The 17,526-nt window shown below is 40.1% G+C and overlaps 2 long non-coding RNA genes across 6 annotated transcripts; one reads left to right on the top strand and one right to left on the bottom strand.

The window, feature by feature from the left end:
- On the top strand, nt 339-2,996 carry LOC109230256. Of its 2 annotated transcripts, none has more exons than XR_002068623.1 (3): nt 339-619; nt 1,341-1,420; nt 2,745-2,996. It is a non-coding gene; the product is annotated as an uncharacterized LOC109230256 (long non-coding RNA). The 2 variants fall into 2 exon arrangements; XR_002068622.1 differs by having other exon boundaries at nt 343-565.
- On the bottom strand, nt 12,948-17,014 carry LOC109230245. Of its 4 annotated transcripts, none has more exons than XR_002068620.1 (6): nt 16,765-17,014; nt 16,591-16,671; nt 15,976-16,213; nt 14,761-14,847; nt 14,248-14,375; nt 12,948-13,168 (listed from the first exon to the last, which is right to left on the bottom strand). It is a non-coding gene; the product is annotated as an uncharacterized LOC109230245 (long non-coding RNA). The 4 variants fall into 4 exon arrangements; XR_002068618.1 differs by having other exon boundaries at nt 16,552-16,671; nt 16,765-17,013; XR_002068619.1 differs by having other exon boundaries at nt 16,552-16,668; nt 16,765-17,013.

Below are 17,526 nucleotides of genomic sequence, written 5' to 3'. Positions count from 1 at the left end.
CACTTGGTTCACAATACCATATTGTTTGAACACTACAAGAAATTAGGGTTTTAGCGACGACCTTGTGGCGACTAGTTTAATTGCTACAAAAGTGACAGCTTTAGTGGCGACTCTTTTTGTCGCAGCAGAAATTGAAGTTTTAGTGGCGACTGTAATTATGTCGCTACAAATAAGCACAATTTTTTTCCATTCCCGCGTACTCGCAAAATTTTATTTTCGCTTAGAGCACATTTGTGGCGACTTTTTTAAAAGTTGTTCAATAGTCCTGTTGCAGCGACCAAGTCGCCTCTATTTCTTTTCTTTAAAGTTAAAAAATAAACAAAAATTAATTACACCCCGTCTTTTGTTTATTTTCTTACCTAATCCCCTTTGTCTCAAACTCAAAACCCTAATCGAGCAGCGAACCTGTGAAAGCAGGAACAAAACCAAGTGACTCCCTTCTCCTCCTTAATCAAACCTCACCCCTTTCCCTCCCCCTCCTCCTCTCTCTCTCTCTCTAAATCGCTCAACCATTTATATCTAGAGTTGAAGATGAAAGAAGAAACGGAAGCAGACGATTTAGTTTGTGAGTACGACGAAGTCACCCTGTGTTGTTTTCTCTCATTTCCTTTGAGATTTAGTAAGATGCTGAAGTTCTGTTTTTGAATTTTTATTTTCTATTTTATTATTGTTTTTTCGTTAAGGAAAATTGCTCATGTTGAGAGTTGATTTTGTGGTTTGGAATGGTCTTGAGTTTTTTTGTGAAGTCTTCAAATGTTCTTTCTTTATTTTAAAATTTGTTAAGATTACTGTGATAGCCTTAGCTTGTTCTTTTTTGTTTGGATAATTTATTATAAATTTTCGTTAAGGGAAAATCTTCATGTTCTGTTACATTCAAGTGCACATGCCTAGGTCACTACTGTGGGTTCTGTTATAGAGTAATTTCAGTAGCTTAAGAGGGCAAATTATGGCCTCCCATGAGATGTTTTTAAATTTGGATCTTTGATGATTTACTGATGTTAGAATGGTTTGGCAAGGATTGCTCAAATCATATATTTGCTGGAGGCGTATTATACTCCAGTATGTGCTCTTTTCTCCTGCAGATGGATAGTTTTCGGCATGACCTGGCTAAACTCACCATAGGTTTTGATAGTATTCCGCTTTACCCCCAATTTCTTCATTCAGAGAAGTGGTAAACTGCGTCGAAAAAATGATCTCTATTACATAATTTTTAGCATCTGGAATGGATATTAGGAGATTTTGGTTTCTTATTCCCTTTATCTTTTGGTCTCTGATTTGCTTTCCTTCCATAGCTAATGATATTTTCACTGAAAGCTTCAATTCTTTTTTCCTATTAATAGGTATGATTTTGGTGGTTATTGGCCTAGTCTGATCTGATTCATGAAATCTCTCTTTTCCCTTGGAGAAGGAAGAGCAAAGAGTAAGCTTTCTGTTTGAACTTTGGTTTGCAATTATTATATTCATATTCTTTACTTCTATAAAAGTTACCGGAAAGTTTCTCTTAATGTTCATATTATGTTTCATCTATATTTATTCATTCCAATTTGCTACATGTCCCTGATCATGCTATCATTACGGTCAAGGTAATTGTAGTAGGCACCTTGCACCAAACAAAGAAAATAAAAGGGATTTAGTTCTAATCTCTTTTTGTGGTTTCTTAGGGTGAATTCATATATTTATCCCTTCTTTAAGCAATATTATGTGAGTAATGGACTATTATACTGTTATGTGGATTCTTAAGCATGGAATATATATTTGTTGTTTCAATTTTCTTCTCTGCCTTGTTTTTCTTTCTCTTCTCTTTTTTTTTATTCATAATAAGAATGTGCCCCTTAATTAATGCTCTCTGTAGTTTTCAAGATCTTAAGGTGAAGTTTGCAGTTCTTTCAGGAAGATAAATTTTCATTTGTTTCATAGTGTAGGACTGTAGGTTGGTAATGAAGAGCGAATTCATTTATATATGACACTTGAAAAATTTGGCCTTTCCAAGATAGTTTGACAAACTTAAGCCTACATATTTGAAGTCTCTTGTTGAATCTCAAATAGTAAAATTAGTAATAATGCTTGTCAAATGTAAATTAAAACTTTAAAGAAAAAGCAAGAAAGAAATAAAAGGCCATACAGGTTGGAGATTTAGAAGGTTTAGACTTCCATAAAAACCCAAAATAAATGTACATCTTTGCCTTGCTAATGCGTGAAGCTAACCTGGTTAGATTGAGGGAAAAAACTGGATGTATGTGATTAGCTATACACCACTTGTGTTACTTTCTTGAATGGTAATTTCACCTGTAATATTATATCAGCCCTTAACTCTTATGATTGCCCAATTTATAATAGATTAATTTAGTTCCCTAGGTCTTGTCTCAAGTAAACGTTGTTAACTATCATGTACACAAAATGGTAGATCTTTTTGTATATTGTAAAGGTAAGTACACAAAATGGTAGATGTTGCTATGTCTGAAGCTAATATGGTTGGTTGAGGGAAAGATTTGGATTCAATATGTAAGGTTTTAAACACTAAGAAGGAATATGTTATCAATGTTCCTTCTGACAGATTAGATTTGCATAACTGATTATGTTGTTCACTAGGCATACAATGCAAATTCAGTGTATATGCTATCTTTCTTGAAGGACAATCACTTCCCACAATTCTATATAGTTTTAACTGTCCTTCCCCTTTTATATGATTTCCTTCAGTATTTGACTTTGGATGCATATGTTAATGTTCTTTGTTTTTTTAATAGCAAGGAAAAGTACAACGGGAAAATGAAGTTGCTCAAGGAGTAGTTTGAAGACGTTGGAGTAGCTTGAAGACATGATCCTTTGCATTTTTCTTAAAATTGTAGGGATAAGGTTTTTCAACATATAGGAATTCGAACACATTTTGTTTGTTTCTTTCTTTCCATGTGTATATACGATTACAATGTATTATGGAGCATTGTATATATACTTTGTTGCATAGAATTTTTTGGTAATAAAAAGTTCCTGTTTGCGTATTTGGTGGTATTCATTATAATATTAATGTTGTTGGGTAATCAGTAGGAATATAGCTGGCTAATAAATTATTATTTTTTAAAAAGAAAAGAGGCTTTAGTGGCGACCCTAGCTGCAACACAAAGTAGGATTCTATTGTGGCAATTGGAAAGTCGCGACTGAATATCTTTTAGTGGCGACCACAGTCGCCGCTGTATGTCATTCTGTAGCAGCGACACCTAAAATCTACTTTGTGAAACATGTTTCGGTGGCGATATGGGTCGCTACAAAATGTACACTATTTGTGGCGACTACTAGTAGTCGGCACAAAGAACATTCAGTTACGGAAGTACTTGAAGCGAGCCTACGGTCGCTGCTAAAAACATTTAGTGGCGATTTTCTTAGCTTTTGTAGTGACATTAGTCGCCACAGAAAGACCGATTTCCTGTAGTGGTATTCAATTTGATTGTATTCAAACAACAACAAAATCACAAAAATAGTGATATTCGGTCGTATTCAATTCACTATATTCATTCGTAGTAGCTTTTATATTGTATTCAATTTAACTGTATTCAAACAACAAATAAAATCACAAAAATAGTGATATTCAGTTGTATTAAATTCACTATATTCATTCGTAGCTGCTTTTACGATGTATTCAATTTACTGTATTTAATTAGGTTGTATTTAAACAACAAAAATTCAAAAAATACAAGGATCTGCAACAAAAAGTAACATTCGGAACACAAATACATGCGAAAATGCAAAAAAACAAATTATATTTGCATTGAAAATACAGAGTACACTCAAATTTGAGTGTATTTGTATAGAATATAATGTATTTATATCATCGTATGTGATCAATAGCAAATAAGAGAAGAAAGTCCGTGGTAGATTGTCACGACCCAATTCCCAAACCCGGTCGTGATGGCGCCTCTCGTGAAGACAAGGCCAGCCAGAACAACGCAAACACCTCTTTTAAAGCAATTAATTAACATTAACAATTCTAATACATGCTTAATATAGCCAATAATGCGGAACAACGACAATAACAAGGGAAACCATCCCGACACAACCCAAACGGGAGTGTCACAAGTCATGAGCTACTACAGAGTTTCCTATAAGTCTACAAAGTATGAAATCCGGTACAATAGTCTGAAGAAAACATAAATGATAGAGAATATGGGAGCCAAGGGGCTGCGGACGTCAACAGCTACCTCGTAACTCCAAATCGCTGCCTGGTCTGGAAGGAATCAACGCTCAGATGCGGACTCTGCTATGCCTGAATCCGCACACATGGTGCAGGGAGTAATGTGAGTACTCCGACCCAGTGAGTAATAATAATAAATAATAACCGAAGGCATGAAAACACATAAGTGCACAAGGAAATTCTATATCAGGCAGTAAATCACTTAACGCAGTAAAAACAGCAAAGAGTCAAATGAAATCTCCTTTTAAAAACAGGTAAATCAGGTAAAACAACAATAAATAGTGAGTAGAAATCTGCCCCTCGGGCCTAGTATCAATCGCTCAGAACAATCTCAGCCCCTCGGGCTCAGCATCAGTCACTCAGCATAATATCAGCCCCTCGGGCTCACTCTCAGATCATATGGGTACCTGCGCTCACTGTGGGTGTGCAGACTCCGGAGGGGCCCCTTACGGCCCAAGCGCTATATCAACATAAGGCCAGAAAGCCTTCTCACATCACTCATAAGGCCTGAAAGCCTCCTCACATCACTCAACATACTCTCACGTATAGCCCTCGGCCTCACTCAGCCCAGAAAATATCATAAGCCCCTCGGGTATCAATAAAATAGTAGTGCTCAGCCCAAACAACAGTGGAAATATCATTTAGGTCTCAAAGTTCAATTAAAGCAGCTGAGTTTGTAAAACAGTATAATCAACAGGACTGAGTTCAAGTAGTATATCATAATAGTGAGGAAACAGTGATGAAAATCCACGAAGGATTCAAGTAGTCGGCATGAAGCCCAAAATATGGCAATAGGCCCAATCATGTGGATAACAAAAACATCTTAGTCAAATACGCGGTAAAAATATCAATCGGAACGGACCAAGTCACAATCCCCGGTAGTAAACAACCCCGCGCTCGTCGTGAAGCGCGTGTTTCACCTCGATATAGCACTACGTTGTGCAAATCCGGGGTTTCAAACCCTCAGGATATCATTTACTATCATTACTCACTCAAGCCGGCCAAAATCCTAGCTCGCTAAGCCCTTGCCTCTCAAATTGATCAAAACCACAACGAATACATCACAATAGGCTAAGGGAACATAACCCAATCGAAAAGAATCGAAAAACATCGAAAATCACGAAATTTGCAAAACCCGAGCCCCGGGCCCACTTCTCGAATTTCAGAAAATTTAACATTAACGGATTCCTTATCTCGCCACGAGTCTATACATACCAAGAACTCTCAAATCCGAGTTCAAATGACCCATCAAAACCTAATTTGAAATTTTAAAACTCAAGCCCTAGTTCTTCCCCCTTTTTGATAAATCTTCATGAATTTCTAGGTTGATTCTACAATTAAATCATGTTTTTAGTTCATAAAACTTACCTCCAATCAATCCCAGTCGAAATCCCCTTCAATTCCCGTCCAAAAGCTCTCAAGGATGCTCAACAATGGTGGAAATTAACTTAGACTCGCGGAGGAAATGTTATTAAAAACCATTCTGCCCGGGTGAATTTTCTTCTATGCGAACGCGAGGGTCTTCTCGCGTTCGCGATGCTCAAAATTTCCATTTCCCAAAAATGCCCTTCGCGAACGCGGTCCCCAACCAGCGAACGCGAAGCTTCCTCAGACTCCACTACGCGAACGCGGACCTCTTGGTCGCGAACGCGAAGAATAAAACAAACGGGACCCCCAGGTCCTTCTACGCAAATGCGTGATCCCAAATGCGAACGCGAAGCTCAAGGAATTCCTTCTCCGCGAACGCGATTCCCTTGACGCGAACGCGAAGAATAAACCTCCTGCCCTTCCGATTTCCTCTACGCGATCGCGACACGCCCTCGCGATCGCAATGACCAAATCTCTGCAACACTCTCTCTTTTTCAGTGCTTTCGAGGCCTTGAAAACCTCACCTTTAGTTGCCTCGATTTGCGTGCGCAGTCCGGGCGCATAGCCGAAAAGATTATATGTTAAATTCTGTGAAAAATTTCAAAATGTGGCTTTAAAATGATTAAAGTTGACTTCGGTCAACATTTTTGGTAAACGGACCCGGACCCGTGATTTCACGGTCCCGGAGGGTCCGTAGAAAAATATGGGACTCGGGCATGTGCCTGGAGTTGAAATCCGAGGTCTAGAACCCGAGTAAAATAATTTTTCTGTGAAATTGTTTTTCTGAAATTATTAAGGAAAATGGAAATGAAAATTAATTAAAAGACTATGGTATCAGGCTCGTATTTTGGTTCCGACGCCCGGTACAGGTCTTAAATAGGTGTTAAGCACTTTCTGTGAAGTTTGGTCGGAATCGGACGTCATTTGGCGTGTTTCGGACTTAAATACCTAAAGTTTGAAGTTTGTGAAGTTAGAATGAAAAATAATGATTTTGAGGTTTGATTCATTGATTTTGATGTTGTTTTGGCGATTTGATCGCTCGAGTAAGTTCGTATGAGGTTGTTGAGTTAGTGTGTGTGTTTGATTAGGAGCCCCGAGGGCTCGGGAGTGATTCGGAGGTGGTTCGGGATGTTTTTGGCCTTAGAGAAAGTTGCAGAAAATCTGCAACTTTTGCACAGTTGTTCCCTCCTTCGCGATCACAATCTTCAGCCCGCGTTCGCATTCCTTTGGCTTTTTCCTCTTCCGCGTTCGCGTACTCGGTCACTCGATCGCATAGCTTCAGCATTTCCTTCAATGCGTTCGCATCAGTAGACTCGCGTTCGCATAGACCAAACTTTTGGACCCCCAGTATTTCTTCTACGCGTTCGCGTTACCATCCACGCGATCGCGATGACCAGTTAGTGGGACCTTTCGCGATCGCACCCCTATTTTCGCGATCGCGTAGGGCAAATTCGCACAGTTATTTTTAAAGCCTAAAAACAGACCAATAACGGGATTTTTCACCCAAAACACACGAGTTCATCTTCTCCACAGCACATAGGCGATTTTTAGAGCTATCCTTCATCAAAGCTTCTTGGGTAAGCATTATCTAACTCGTTTTCTTCATTTTCTATCATCATTTATCAATTCCTAGACCTAAATCATGTAGTTCATGGTAAGAATTGGGGGAAAAGGGTAGAATTAAGGCTTTTCAATTTTCTTTGATTTAGACCTCGTTTTGGGGTCGAATTTGAAAACAAATTGTATATCCGGGCTCGTGGGGGAATGGGTGACATGGAATTTGTAAGAACCTCGTGTTTTGACCAAGCGGGCCTGGGGTCGATTTTTGGTATTTTTGGAAGAATGTTAGGAAATTCATAGCTAGGCTATGGGATGTTGCCAGTGAGTCCTTATTGATACTATTGAATTAATTATGCCTAGATATCATTGTTTCGGAGTCGGATTGTAGAGGAAAGGCGGTATTTGAGGATTGATTGCTATTCTTTGGACCGAGGTAAGTGTTTGATCTAACTTTGGCTTGAGGGAATAGGATTAGAGTGTTTAATTGCTAAATGCTAAATGATCGAGTACGGTGTATAGGCATGTGACGAGTATCTATACACGGTGTCTAGCATGACCGTGGGTCTTGTTTGCACGTTTTTCTGATATTTTTGAGGCTCTTCTATGCTAACTGATGAATTCTACATAATGTGAAGAGTTTGAGGATTGGTTATGAATTGTAAATTCTTTGGAGCGTTGGCTCGAACAATAAAAATACTATTGAGTAAGAAATGAAAGAAATGAAAGAGATATGATTTAAATCCCTTGCCGGGATGGTTGTAGTATATTGATTATCTCCCTTGCCGGGATGTGAAGTTGTTGTTGTTACTCCCTTGCCGGGATCTAGCTGTTTTTTAATTGTGTTTTCCCTTGCCGGGACATTTCTTAGTACTTGCTTATTCCCTCGCCCGTTTGGTTGTTGATTGTTGGTTGGGTGAGGAAGAGTGATAATGCACGAAGGGTCATTCCGTGCTATTGTTTGATTATAATTGCACGAAGGGTCATTCCGTGCCATGTTTTGATTATATTTGCACGAAGGGTCATTCCGTGCTATGTTTTGATTATAATTGCACGAAGGGTCATTCCGTGCCATATTTTGATTATTTTTGCACGAAGGAGTCATTTCGTGCCATGTTTTGGTTATATTTGCACGAAGGATCATTCCGTGCCATGATATGAGAGTTACGTGAGGGAAAGCACGAAGGGTGATGCCGTGCACTTTATTTGATTGCTTTGGTGAGAATGAGAGTAAAAGCACGAAGGTTGATGCCGTGCAACTGTTGATTGTCCTGCTCTCATTAATTGTTGTTATTGCCTTGTTTCTTATTTAAATTGTTGACTTTATCTCCGGACTGTACCTCCCCATAGTATGTTTCCCTCTCTCTTAACTGTTAAACTTCTGTATTCTTTCCTTGTACTGCATATATATATACATTGAACTGCACAGGTTGATTTGGTAGTCCTGTCTAGCCTCGTCACTACTTCGCCGGGGTTAGGCCAGGCACTTACTAGCACATGGGGTCGGTTGTGTTGATGCTACACTTCTGTGCTCTTTTGCACAGATCACGGTACCGGAGCAGCTTTTGGACCACAGCAGTAGGATATCGATCGGGAGCTGACTTCAGTCCAGGGACTTACGAGGTAGCCTAGCTGGCGTTCGCAGGCCGGAGTCCCTTTCTATTTTTCAGTTTGTTTCCATTGTACCGAGACAGATATTTATGTATTTCTATTCTGACTTGTTTGTAGCACTCTTTAGTAGTTCGTGAGATAGCGACTCCAGTCTTGGGTAGTGAAATATTAGACTTCCGCATTTTGGGTTTTCAGTTATCTATGTTTTGAAAGACTTCCGCATTTTTTTAAAGACTCGTTATTTTATTATTGTTATATTGTTATCCGAAAATGTTTAAATGTTTGGCTTGCCTAGCTCCTACAGTAGGCGCCATCACGATCCCGATGGTGGGAAATCCGGGTCTTGACAAAGTTGGTATGAGAGCTCTAGGTTACATAGGTCTCGCTACTCACGGACAAACTTGGTAGAGTCTGAGGGATCGGTACGGAGACGTCTGTATTTATCCCCTAGAGGCTACGGAGTTAGGAAAAATTTCATTTTCGTTCTTTCCTGTCGTGCGGTTCTGTTTCTCAAATACTGATTGTCTTTCTACTCTGTTCTTTCGTAGATGGCGAGAACACGTGCTTCCTCTTCTACCACGCAGCACCCCGAGCCCCCAGCAGCAGCTCCTACGAGGGGCAGAGGCCGAGGCCGAGGCTGGGGCAGAGCTCAGCCCCGAGCAGCAGTCCCAGAGGTGGATCCTCATGTTGATTATGATGAGGAGGCTCCAGCCCCAGCAGCTCCGGTGGGCCCAGCTCGGGTCCCAGAGGGGTTCATAGCCACCCCAGTTCTTCAGGACGCTCTGGTCAGATTGGTAGGCTTTGTGGAGAGCGTCACTTGAGCGGGTTGGCTTCCAGTAGCACCAGCCACTTCTCAGGCTGGATAAAGGGTTCAGACTCCTGCTACACGTACTCCGGAGCAGGTAGCTCCCCAGACTCAGGTTCTAGTGGCTCAGCCAGCTGTGGCGGTTCAGCCGGTTATTGTGACTCAGACCGGCGATGGAGCGGCTATGTCCTCAGATGCTTTGTGGAGGCTTGATAGGTTCTCCAAGCTCTTCACCACCACATTCAGCGGTGCTTCATCAAAGGATCCCCAGGATTTCTTATTCAGCTGCCATGAGATCTATAGGACTATGGGTATTGTGGAGACCAATGGGGTCGATTTTGCCACCTTCCGGCTTGCAGGATCCGCCAAGACTTGGTGGAGGGACTATTGCCTATCTAGACCAGCAGGGTCTCCAGCATTCACATGGGATCAGTTTGCAGAGTTGTTTTTGGAGAAGTTTCTCCCACTCACTCAGCGGGAGGCACTACGCAGGCAGTTCGAGCGCCTCCAGCAGGGCTCCATGACAGTTACACAGTATGAGACTCGGTTCATTGATTTGGCACGCCATGCTATTGTTATACTCCCCACAGAGCGAGAGAGGGTACGGAGGTTTATTGATGGATTGATTCAGCCGATCCGTCTCCAGATGGCTATGGGAGCTGGTAGTGAGATTTCTTTTCAGGAGGCGGCCAAAGCGGCCCGTAGAGTGGAGATGGCTCTTGCACGAGGAGGTGGTCAGGTGTCGGATAAGAGGCCTCGTCATTCTGGTAGGTTCAGTGGTACCTCGTCTGGAGGTAGGGATTCTTATGGTAGAGGCCATTCACCGAGACCCTTTCAGTCAGCACTCCAGGTTTCTCATGGTACTCCAGGCAATGGTGGTTCTCAGTAGCATTATTCTGATCAGTAGCCCATCAGTGCACCTCCACTTCAGAGCTTTCGGGGAGGACATTCCGGTCGACAGGGCAGCAGTCTCAGCAACCGAGGGCTTGTTATGGTTGTGGTGACCCCGGTCACATTGTCAGATTTTTCCCTCGAGCCTCGGGTAGCTCTCAGCAGCAGGGTCCTCGCCCCATGATTCAGGCACCAGGTGATCCACAGCTTGCCCAGCCAGCTAGAGGCGGGGGTAGAGATCATAGAGGTAGAGGTAGAGACCGTAGAGGTGGAGCTCGGACCGGCAGAGGTAGGGGTCAGCCAGTAGCCGATCGTCCCAGAGACATGGCCCAGGGAGGTGGGTCCCAGCCCCGGTGTTATGCTTTGCCAGCCAGGCCAGAGGCTGAGTCGTCAGATGCTGTTATTACAGGTACTATTCTGGTCTGTGATAGGGATGCTTCAGTGCTATTTGACCCTGGGTCTACGTATTCATATGTGTCGTCCTATTTTGCACCCCACCTGGCTATGCCTAGTGATGCTTTGGGTATTCCTGTTTATGTATCTACACCGGTGGGTGATTCTATAGTGGTCGACCGAGCTCATCGCTCTTGTGTGGTAGTGTTTGAGGGTCTTGAGACCCGTGTTGATTTATTGCTCTTAGACATGGTGGATTTCGACGTTATATTAGGGATGGATTGGTTTTCCCCGTATCATGCTATCTTGGATTGTCACGCCAAGACCGTGACCTTGGCTTTGCCAGATTTACCCCGATTGGAGTGGAGAGGGACCCCAGGTCATGCCACCCGCAGTGTTATCTCATATGTGAAGGCTCGACGTATGGTCGTAAAGGGGTGTTTAGCTTATCTGGCGTATGTTCGTGATTCCAGCACAGAGGTCCCTTCTATTGATTATGTTCCTATTGTTCGGGAGTTCCCCGAGGTTTTCCCTTCAGACCTGCCGGGTATGCCGCCCGACAGGGATATAGATTTCTGTATTGATCTGGCCCCAGGCACGCATCCCATTTCTATTCCGCCGTATCGCATGGCCCCGCCAGAGTTGAAGGAGTTAAAGGACCAATTGCAGGATTTGCTAGAGAAGGGTTTTATCAGGCCTAGTGTTTCTCCTTGGGGTGCGCCAGTGTTATTTGTGAAGAAAAAGGATGGATCGATGAGGATGTGCATTGATTACCGGCAATTGAACAAGGTGACGATAAAGAACAAGTATCCACTGCCGAGGATTGATGATTTGTTTGACCAGCTTCAGGGTGCGATGGTGTTTTCCAAGATAGACTTGAGATCTGGCTACCATCAGCTGAGGATTAGGGCGTCTGATGTCCCTAAGACAGCATTCCGCACTCGGTATGGACATTATGAGTTTTTGGTCATGTCATTTGGGTTGACCAATGCCCCAGCAGCATTTATGGAGTTGATGAACCGAGTGTTCAGGCCATATTTGGACATGTTCGTGATAGTCTTTATTGATGATATTTCGGTGTACTCCCGCAGCCAGGAGGAGCACGAGCAACACCTCAGAGTGGTTCTTCAGACTCTGAAGGATAGTCAGTTATATGCTAAGTTCTCAAAGTGCGAGTTCTGGTTGAGTTCGGTTGCATTTCTGGGTCATGTTGTATCAGCAGAGGGTATTCAGGTGGACCCGAAGAAGATTGAGGCAGTCAAGAACTGGCCTCGACCAGCATCAACGACTGAGATTCGGAGTTTCTTGGGGTTAGCAGGTTATTACCGCCGGTTCGTAGAGGGATTTTCATCCATAGCAGCCCCGATGACCAGGTTGACCCAAAAGGGTGCCCAGTTCAGATGGTCAGACGAGTGTGAGGAGAGCTTTTAAAAGCTCAAGACAGCTCTCACTACGGCACCGATATTGGTTTTGCCCACAGGTTCAGGGTCTTATACAATTTATTGTGATGTTTCCCGTATTGGGCTTGGTGCGGTATTGATGCAGGATGGCAGAGTCATTGCTTATGCTTCCACTACTGAAAAATTGGTCTATGGCAACGCATGGAAAACCGTTCCAACAGATGGTAAAACCGTTGCCATAGAGTTATTGGAACGGTTTAGAGCCCGTTCCATCAGCTCGTGTGCCAATAGAGCTATAAGAACGGTTCTTGCAACGGTTTCCGTCACCGTTGCTATAGAGCCGTCTACCGCAACGGTTTTTCCTTTCTCTTTTGGAACGATTATTCGTTTCAGCTGGAACCGTTTTAAACCGTTACTATATTGTGTATGCAACGGTTCATAACCGTTACCATATTATTTAATGCACCACTTATGTAAGCTATTGTTACGGTTGTTTATTGATATAACAACGGTTTCTTTAAGCTATAGCAACGGTTTTGAAACGATGTATAGAACTGTTAGAACGGTTTACAACACCTATTGCAACGGTTTACATGTCTAGTAGAACGTCATTTGTGTTCTATTGCAACGGTTCTAGTAGGCTATTGTAACAGATCAGTTGAAACAAAAATATCACCCCTATTGTAAAATTTATAAATATAAGAAATTATAATAAACTAAAATTTAAATAAAACAAAAATAAAACCATTAATAATCTAAATTTTTCAACAAGCTAATAATATCGATAAAGCAAAATGTTCTACCCCAAGTGCATAAGTTTAATACATTTCAAGAGAATAATAAGTTTCAAATAATGTTGATAACAAAAGATTCCTTGAACATTCATCTATAGCAATTCAGAATTCATCTTAAGGTCTAGATCTTCACTTCTTTCATCTTCCATTTCTTGATCTACTCCACCTACAGAAGAGAATAAATTAATAAAGTCATTACCCTTGAAGAGAATTCGGTCTAAGAATGCTCATAGGACAAAGTGTCAAGTAAAAAAGAAAAGCACATGACATTCAAAAGAAGTCAGTCAAGCTAGGCCATGAACCAACTCTAATATTTTCACTTTTCATTTTCATTATATATAATCTTCAATGCCTCTGAAATTCGAGTGTTCAAGATTTAAACAAAGGCAAAAAAGTTTGAATATTCTGTAGATAACTGCAGCAACAACTAGCTTCAATATCAAACTTGTTAAGAACAGTATATGAATCCTCAATCCCAAAGCAAACATTGCTTTATAATTATCTGCAAAATATTTTATGAAGCAATTCTGAAGCAACAACAGATTCTCTTGACATGATTCATATTCAAAAAAATCTACAACTAATGAAAAAAGAACGTGGACTAACAAAATATATACCTTTTGTTGTCTATTATGTTTAAGAGCGGCTAAAAATATACTACACTTCTCAAAGATAAAAAGGGATCCTCACTTTTAACACTAAAATATGAGCTATTTCAATTCTGCATTATCGATAATGACTATACATATTCGGATATGGGGTTTTTTATTTGGAAAAGCAAAGCCCATCCCTTTCTCAAAGCCAAGAAAACAATAAAAGAGGCATTATAAACAGTACTAAACTCAAAATCTGTTACATGTAATGGAATTAATATGAACAACCCTATCCTGCAAGAAGTGATTTCACCGGAAGAATCATCTTATTAGATTGGGATCATTTTCAGCTGCCTCATTTTCTTCCTCTTCTCTGTATTTCAAGTAACTTCTTTTTTAATGTAAAAGGAAATTAATTTGCAACTATTGATGAGGGGAAAATATAAACAGGTAATAGCATGTTTACTTTGGTTCCATACTCTATATTGTTTCATCTTTGGGGAAATAGTTGTCGCTCTCTAGTCCAGATAACTGACAAACGACAAAATCACTCAACTAATTTAACCTAATGCAAATCACTTATTTTTACCTTATATGCAACTAAATAAATTATTCTACCACATAAATGAGTGAAATGAATATCAAATTTGACCTTCACTATGAACTCCATGAGCAAAACTAATCCAGTATTCCACATAGGCCTATCTGCAAATTTTTCAACAGTAGTGGCCAGAAACCAAAGAACTAAACCAAACCAACTAGTTGCCGGTCACAAAGAGCCTGCAAGGCAACACAAAAGAATATGCATCATAGTAATGAAGCGAACAAGACAACCACAGAATTACGCATCAACTAAGTGCCATAGGCAAAGTAAAAAAACTACTAGACTAATTTGACTTTGCGAGAGAGAGAAAGAGAGAACTGGTAGAAGAAGCAGCACAAGAGAGGAGGAGAAGAGAGTTTAAGTAAATTATAAATTTCGTACAATTTTACTAATTGTATTGTCATATGAGCCTTTGTGTACTCGGTCAAGTTTTCATTTTCTTGTAGCCACAAAGATGTCCTTACTTGATAAAGTATCCGATACATGAAAACATGTATAAGAATCCTTCCATGTAAAGTTAGCAAGTTCATATTTTAAAAAGAATAAGAGAAAATATCAAACCTCGTGGATTAGAGCAAAACTTGTTTTGTCAACAGTGTGCAGATAGCTCAACTTATTTCGATTCTCGGTATTGGTTGTGGACATTTTCTGCAAATAAACGAGTCAACCAAAGAGCAACCAACAGTTATGCCTACTAGGGAGCAGCAAGTCAATAAAGTGATAATGCAACTAACTAAAGACCAAAGAAAAATGCAACCAACAGTTATGCCTACTAGGAATGCATAATACAACTAACTAAAGAGCAAACGAAAATGGGTTTGGTTTCGAAAGCTGAAACTAATACAGTGGGAAGGGGGATATAATTGAGTGATCCAAGGAAGGAAAGAAAGTGATAATTAAACATGTACATTATTTTCTTTTCTATTCTTAAAAGTAAGTGAATGCACGCTGCAGCAATATACATATATTCTTTGCTTATAAACATCGCTTTTGCCTGCATGGGAATTGCCTACAGCCTCAGAAAATAAACTTTTCTACTACGGCTTTTCTTCCTTCTTAATATGGCTTTGCACTCTGCACATCTTAATGGACTGTTGTATGTGTTCACGAAGAAAATCAATCCACAATTACACATAAAATAAGCACAAGGAAACATTCTTTATACATATAGAACTTTATGATAAAGCCACAAGTAAATGACTGATAAACTCTTAACTAATGGTATTATGTGTTCTTGACATATGTTGTATTCGTATAAGTTCGCACCATTTAAACTCTTAAAATTTCGTAACTAATTTTGAAATTTTTAGGGGTAAAACCAGCGTGGTCCTTCAAACATTAAGGTTTAGAGAAGCTATCATTCTAAGGTTCTGCTTTGGTTTTGGGAGGATATTGTAATATTAGTGTCTTTATTCAATCTCTAGGTCTGGCAAGCTGATTAACAATTGTATGAAGCAAGACGTCAATTCAGTCATCAAGCACAACAAGCCTACATTTCCTTGTGACACCCAGGAGCTAAGCAACCACATACTACACCATGTCAAATACTGCTAATTGGACAACTATGTAACATCCTGAACAATAGTCAATGATAACCAAATTTTCACTAGAAAAGAAAACACAATCAGAATGTAATTTACAAACAGAAAAATCTTTTCTTTGGCCAATTGAAAGAAAGTGAAACCTTACTGTTTTCCTTTTTATAATCAATCCTTCACATAAAGTAAAACAAGAAACAAGCAGAGAATAGGTCACAGAAAGAATGGATGTAATTACCTTGTGGGAATCGAAGTTCCAATATTTAAGAAGATCCTTAAAGTGAAACTCCAGAAGATCTATCGGCCTATTCTCCATTCAACGCTCTTCATTCTTATTGGCTTTAAAGTGATTTTTCTTCAACTGATAATGAAATCCACCCCTCCTCCTTTTCCCACGGACACTCTTCTTGATTCTCTGTATGTAGTTTAGACTATATACTTCTAGATAGTATCCATACACTTCAGATTAAGATTTCCTGTAGGAAAAAATTCATACATCTCCACATGAGAAGAATGCAGAAATAGTCCTTGTTAACAATACATCTCCGCCATTAAAAAATCTGAAGAGTAATTAGGCATCCAAAATCCTTTTACCACATAGAAATATCCATAAATTAGGTATTAACCCAGCAATACTATTAGTATTTAGAGACAAAAATTGAACAAACAAGAAGAGACCCACAAAAAATCCAAAATAAAACAACAGTAAATCATTCAAATTTATTCGGATCCAAACCATTTCAATACATTTACTAAATGAAAATGAATAAATTTTCTAGTGTTTCTACTTAGAAAAGCGGACAACAGTACTAACCTTTGATAAAAATTTGGCTTTTTTTAATAATAACTTTACCATGAGGAGCTAAAGTCTCTGCCCTTATCGCACCGAATTTGCAGCTTCTCCACCCCCTACTGCTACCAAAATTGCTACCTACTAGTTTTATCAAAAACACTAAGGGAATCAGTGTATGTTAACATAAACTTGCAAAAAAAAGTAAGAGTCTTTGGACATCACTATCAGTATTACCTTTGCAGCTAAGGAAAATTAAGAGTCTTCTCCTTCTCCGGCGGCTAGGGATTGGGTATCTTCAGATTTGCTTAGATTTCTCTAAAGGGGGAGTATTCTTTAATATGTTGAGAGAGTATTTTTCACGGGGTTCCAGGAGATGGAAAGAGTTCTTCTTCGATGTGCTCTAGAGAAATATTTTATCTGAGTGGTGCTACAGCTATATCTTTTTTGCTATTAGAAATTTAAAAGAAGTCTAGGGTTTAGTGAATTAAGGAGGGAAAAATGAAAATAAAAATAAAATTGGGTAAAGTTAGTAGGGAAATTGAACCGTCTCGATAGATCCATTTAGCAAAGAACCGTAGCCACAGGTTGTCCTATTATTACGGTTACAACAATTGTCGCAATAGAACATCCTATGGCGACGGTTATTTCACTAATGTAACGGTTTACTTGCAAAATGTGCCAGTTGATCTGATATCCTATTGGAACGGTTACTATCGTTGCTATAGACGGTCTATCGTAACGGTTATATAACCGTTGCGGAAAATACCGTTGCTATAGGTCCAATTTCTAGTAGGGTTCGAGGCAGTTGAAGATCCATGAGAAGAATTATCCGGTTCATGATCTTGAGTTGGCAGCCATTGTTCATGCTTTGAAGATTTGGAGGCATTACTTATATGGTGTGACGTGTGAGGTGTACACTGATCACAAGAGTCTGCAATACTTGTTCAAGCAGAAAGAGTTGAACTTGAGGCAGCGGAGGTGGTTGGAGCTGTTGAA

The sequence above is a fragment of the Nicotiana attenuata genome, chromosome 1 (genome assembly GCF_001879085.1).
Source record: "Nicotiana attenuata strain UT chromosome 1, NIATTr2, whole genome shotgun sequence".
Lineage (NCBI taxonomy): Eukaryota > Viridiplantae > Streptophyta > Magnoliopsida > Solanales > Solanaceae > Nicotiana > Nicotiana attenuata.
Note: the sequence above shows the minus strand (reverse complement) of the source record. Positions and strands in the feature narration are given on the sequence as shown.